The sequence below is a fragment of the Schistocerca nitens genome, chromosome 2 (genome assembly GCF_023898315.1).
Source record: "Schistocerca nitens isolate TAMUIC-IGC-003100 chromosome 2, iqSchNite1.1, whole genome shotgun sequence".
Lineage (NCBI taxonomy): Eukaryota > Metazoa > Arthropoda > Insecta > Orthoptera > Acrididae > Schistocerca > Schistocerca nitens.
The window spans coordinates 348,510,620-348,517,158 of NC_064615.1; positions in this window are offsets into that span (position 1 = coordinate 348,510,620).

Here is a 6,539-nt window from a genome sequence, read left to right on the forward strand (position 1 = left end):
GTCGCGCTGACCACTCAGTTACCGGGGGCGGACTGTATGATAATGAAACAGTTTTATTTGCTAAATAGCTACAAAAAGGTGATATATAACACACACAACCATACACATGTTCCAAGAAAAAGATGATCTTTGCAGGAGTTAAGTTCACTGTATAAACCCCAGATAGCAACAAAGTATAAGCAACTGGAAAGTGCACCATATACAAACGTGACAGAAGCTAACACTGTCTATGAATATTGGAGAGACAAACACAACAAAACATTTTAACTGATTATTACAGTACTTCTACTTCAATCAATAAATGTTTAACACTTTCACTGACTTTTGTGTCCAAGTTATTCAGTTTGACAACAGAAAGTAGGTACCTTAGTTTATCAAAGTTGCTTCTAGTGAGTGATTTGGTGAGGATATCTGCTTTGTGATCTGCAGAGCTGACATGTTCCAGGTTGAAGATGCCCAAGTTGAGTTTATCTTGTATACAATGATACCACACATCCATACAGTTTGTTCCCTTATGATGCTCAAAGTTCTTGTTTCACCAGATACCACTTTTACAGTACATATGCAAGGTGGCAGTTATTTCTTCTGATCTCACAATATTTTGAAACTTGACTGGAACCACACAAGTTCTTTTACAACTTGACAGGAAGCTAGATACTCTACTTTTGTTATTGACAGGGCCAGCACCTTCTGCCTCTGAGAGTTCCAAGCTATGGTGGTTTATCCCAGTTTAACAACAAAATCTGTGGTTGACTTTTGAGTAAGAACATTCTGTGCATAGCGTGAATCAATAAAACAAACAAATGAATACCAACACTCCTTGGATACTATAAACTGCAAGAGATTGCTCCATTTACGTGCTTTAAGATTCTCTCACAGCATTTAAATGAGTCTTTCCTGTCTCTCTGAGGTGTTGACTAGTGCACTGAAAAAGTGATGTCAGGCCCACTTGCTGCTGGTAAATAAAGCAAGCTTTCAACAGCTTGAAAGTATGCAGCACTGATAATTTTTTAACCAAGTTCCACTTCAGAGAACACTTGACCACAATCAGCAAGTACTGCCACAGCATTGGCATTCCCATGATGCACCATTACAGCTCAACCTTCGCATATGCCTCATGACTGAGGCTAAATGAAGCAGAGCTAGGCTAAATGAAGCATAACTTAGCAGCCTAATAATAAGAGACTATGATTTGATTAATTATTTTTGTAGATCGAAACAAAGGTGGAGGTGTTGCTATATACAAGAAGAAAATTGAAAGTCTATAAGATACTGAATACTGTAAATATGTAACCCTTCCAGCTTGCATTGAAAAAGATTTTGAAAATACTAGCATAATGAGTGAAGAGCTCAGAATTATCTGTGTATATAGGTCCCCAAGTGGTGATATTACAACATTTCTGAAAAAAAGTAAAAAAATTATTACTGAAGATTAAAATGAAAGATGTTGTAATATATGGAGACTATTACATAGATATGGATAAAGAATCAAAACCAAAACAAAAACTGAAAGAGCCATTATTACAGTGTAACATGAAAGCAATAATAGATAAGAGTGACTGATCATAGTCAGACCATCATTGACATCATCACAAAAACTGAAAATAGTACATGTGAAGCAAAAGTTCTACAGACAGCAATCTCTGACCATCATGGGTTAATAATTCACATCCACGTAAATAGAAGCTCAAATACAGAAGAAAGGGAAGATAAGAAAGAAGTCAGGATTATAAATGAACAAAACACAAATATTTTCAAAAAATACACTGAGGAAAGAAGAATGGACCGAACTAGTGCAAGCACAAGGTACATATGAGAAGTATGATGCATTTCTTAACACACAAATGCCTCACTTTCATGTAGTCTTCCCCAAGGTAGCCTATCAGAAAAAGCAGGGTCACAGTAAGAAGTGGATTACGAAAGAAATAATTGAACTCAGGACTAGAGTGAAGGAACTCAGACATATAAACAGTATCAGAAGAAGTACAGACAATTAACAAGAGAAGCAAAAACCATTTCAATAAACAGAGCCATAGCAACTTCAAATCAAAAAAATAAAACATGACATATAATAAACAGTGAAAGATATAGCCAAAAAAGTGTAAAAAATTTTATTAAGTCAATGAAAACTGATGACAACATAGTTACAGACGGAACAAAAATTGCTAATATACTAAACAACAACTTAATACATGCCATATAAAATTTAAAAAGGGAAACAAATCATCAGTGGCTGAAGTATGCTAAAACACTTGGCCAACCATCCCACTCAATGTTCCTGGAACCAGTGACAAAAACAGAACTTATAAAAATATTCCAAAAATTAAAACCCAAAAAGTCTGCAGGAGATGATGAAGAATCAAATTGTTTAATAAAACATGTGCATGAAGAAATAAAAAAACTTCTTTTGATCATTGCAAACTGCTCATTTATAAAGTAATCCAGAAATTAAAATCCAAAAAGTCTGCAGGAGAAGATAAAGTATCAAATTAGTTAATGAAACATGTGAATGAAGAAATAATCAAACCTCTTTTGAACATTGCAAACTGTTCATTTAAAGAAGGAGTATTCCCAGAAAAATTAAAATTAAGCAGAGTATTACCAATATTTAAGAAAGGAGACAAAAATGATCCGCCAGCAGCGGTGGCTCAGCGGTTCTAGGTGCTTCAATCCAGAGCCGCGCAACTGCTTCGATCACAGGTTCGAATCCTGCCTCGGTCATGGATGTGTGTGATGTCCTTAGGTTAGTTAGGTTTAAGTAGTTCTAAGATCTAGGGGACTGATGACCTCAGATGTTAAGTCCCATAGTGCTCAGGGTCATTTGAACCATTTTTTTGAAAAATGATCCAAATAACTACACACCAGTGTCTTTAATCTCTGGTTTCTCAAAAATACTAGAGATGTTCATGCATAGTTGATTGACCATATTACTGGAGAAACACAGTATTCTGATTCCAGCACAACATGGTTTCCAAAAAGGGAAATCTACAGAAACCGCCATCTCAAGCCTCACAGAATCTGTCATAGATGCATTATACAAAAGAAAATCTGTGTCTGGTATGTTTCTGGATTTGTCTAAAGTATTTGACACAGTCACCCCTATTACATTTATTGAAAAACTTGAAAGCTATGATATTCATGGACATGCAGCCAAGTGGCTAAAATCATACATCAGCAACAGAAAGTAGTATGTGGAAACAGAAACTGGATGCAGATCTGAAATCAGAAATATTAAGTATGTAGTGTTTCAAGGATCTGTACTTGGCCCACTTCTGTTCAACCTATTTGCAAACAATATTGATGTCAGTGAGAAAGATAAAAAAAATACTATATGCAGATGACATGACACTAATGAATGCAGAAAAATCTGGAAACACTGGAAAGAAGTGTGTTTATGTCAATAAATAACACAGTACAGTGGCTCGTACAAAATGACGTCATTTTAAATCTAAAAAAAGTAGTGTTCATGGTATTCACAAATAGAGGAAAGGAAGAACACACAAATACAGGGTGATTCAAAAAGAATACCACAACTTTAAAAATGTGTATTTAATGAAAAAAACATAATATAACCTTCTGTTATACATCATTACAAAGAGTATTTAAAAAGGTTTTTTTTCACTCAAAAACAAGTTCAGAGATGTTCAATATGGCCCCCTCCAGACACACGAGCAATATCAACCCGATACTCCAACTCGTTCCACACTCTCTGTAGCATATCAGGCGTAACAGTTTGGATAGCTGCTGTTATTTCTCATTTCAAATCATCAACGGTGGCTGGGAGAGGTGGCCGAAACACCATATCCTTAACATACCCCCATAAGAAAAAATCGCAGAGGGTAAGATCAGGGCTTCTTGGAGGCCAGTGATGAAGTGCTCTGTCACGGGCTGCCTGGCGGCCGATCCATCGCCTCGGGTAGTTGACGTTCAGGTAGTTACGGACAGATAAGTGCCAATGTGGTGGCGCTCCATCCTGCTGAAATATGAATTGTTGTGCTTCTTGTTCGAGCTGAGGGAACAGCCAATTCTCTAACATCTCCAGATACTGTAGTCCAGTTACAGTAGCACCTTCGAAGAAAAAGGGACCAAAAACTTTATTGGCTGAAATGGCACAGAAAACCATTCTCTGTAAACTGTTTATACCAACATTTAATACACCACCTATCAGGAGGTTTAACACCATACTTCGTTCGAAATGCACACTGAACAACTGTCGTCAATTCACTTCTGCCGTACTCAATAACACAAAAAGCTTTCTGTTGAGCGGTCGCCATCTTAGCATCAACTGATGCTGACGCCTAGTCAACAGCGCCTCAAGCGAACAAATGTACAACTAAATGAAACTTTATAGCTCCCTTAATTCGTCGACAGATAGTGCTTAGCTCTGCCTTTTGTCATTGCAGAGTTTTAAATTCCTAAAGTTGTGGTATTCTTTTTGAATCACCCTGTATATTCATAGATGAAACAAGACTGGAAGATGTTACCACTATTAAATTATTGGGGATTTCAGTTGACAATAAGCTCCAGTGGAGTCAACATATAGACAATGTTTGTGTAACTTAAGCACTATAATATTTGTTATGAAACAGCTTGCACATTATGCCAACAAGGAGCTTCTATGTTCAGTGTGCCATGCTATATTTGAGCCATACCTACAATATGGAATTACTGTTTAGAGAAATTCCAGCAGCAAAAAATACAAAAATAATATTTACATTGCAAAAAAATCTGTTAGGACCATCTTGAACAATAAATAAAGAGACTTATGCAGAACTGTTTTCCATAGTCTAAAAATACTGACATTTCCATCTCTATACATTTACAAAACAATAATATCATTAGTACAAGTAAATGCAGTACTAGAAAGAAATGCAGACGTTCATAAAGGCCAGCTGAGAAGCATACAACACCGACAGAGTTACTGAAAAAATTCCTTGATACTCGGTAGTCAAACTCACAAAGTACCTTCCAAAACGTTTACTGGACAATGTGAGCAAAAAGGCATTCCAAAAACATTTAAAGGATTATGTAATGGAAAAAGAATTTTACAGTGTAGAAGAGTATATGTATCAATGAATGAAAAATGCTACTACTATGGTTATGGAGGTACTGAAACTAATTGAACATATTATGATATGTAAATACCTTGAGAACAAAAATACTGAGAGAAATATGAGTATAATGTAATATGTAAATAATTTTCATGATCTGAAAAATGGGTGAAAAATGTATGCAACATTATTATAAGTATTGCCACTTTGATGTATTAAATTGTAATAAATAGGCTAAATCCTGCAAAAAAAATGTTTAAGTTGAGTTGTCCTATATTACGAGTACAAGTACATACATTGTACAAGATGTAGTCTAATGGGACCAAGCAAAAATCAGTCAATCAATCAATCAATCAATCATGATTTAAGAAGATAGAGCCATTTTCAAACTGCTCTATTTGCAAACCAAGATAATGGTTATTACTGTCCATAATTACAACAAATTCATGCTCCAAATTATTCAGCAACATACTGATGACTTCTCTAGACTCGGATACAAACAGACCCCATCATCAAAGTGGATAGCTAGGATGGTCAAGAGCCCACCTTTATGGCTTACAGAAACACAGGGGTCTGCATCTGTTGCTGTCAGGCCATATTTGTTTAGCACACTGGTGAACCATTGATTCCACAGTCTAGTTGCTTGTTTGGATCCATATATATGAAGTACATTCAGATGAAACCAGGTCAATGCATCTACCTTTTTCTTGCACATAAGGTGGCACCACGTAGCTGCAGGTATGGCGGTGTCACCTATTGGTAGAGAGACTGACACGTGAGCACCATTTGATGTTGCATAGCACCAGTGCAGTTTTACACGGAAGAGAAGGTGGACATGCAAGTTATCGTCCACTACCGAACATACAGGCGAGTAAGCAGGAACTATAAGGAGTGATTTGATTTTTGGCGATGGAGGGAGTTGGAGGGCGTGAAATGTATTGGCAGATGAAGGCAGTTTACGGTGAGTACAGTCTGAGTCATTCAAGTGTTGTGGAATGGCGCACACAATTCCTTGAGGGGCGTGAGTCACTGGAATATGATGCTCATTCTGGAGAGGCTCATCATGTCACCACACAGTAAATGGTTGCGGAAGTGAATACTTTAGTCTTGGGCGGCTGCAGAATCACCATGGACAAGATCCATCAGTTACTGGGTATTACCGTGGTCACCACCCACACCATAATGCATCAACACTTGATCTTTCAAAAAATCTGTGCGCAGTGGGTTCACCATCAACTGACCGCTGAACAGCACAGTACTGGAATGGTGCTGTGTTTGAGTCATCTGCAGTGTTATCATGGGGAGGAATACAGCTTTCTGTCACATGTTGTCACAGGTGACAAAACATGGTGTCACCATTTTGAGCCATAAAGCGAGCATCAGAGCAAGCAGTGGAAATATGTGACTTCACCACCTCCAAGGAAATCAAAGGCCATGCACACCAGTTCTGGTAAGGTCATGTCCTCTTTTTCTGACAACAAGGACCCA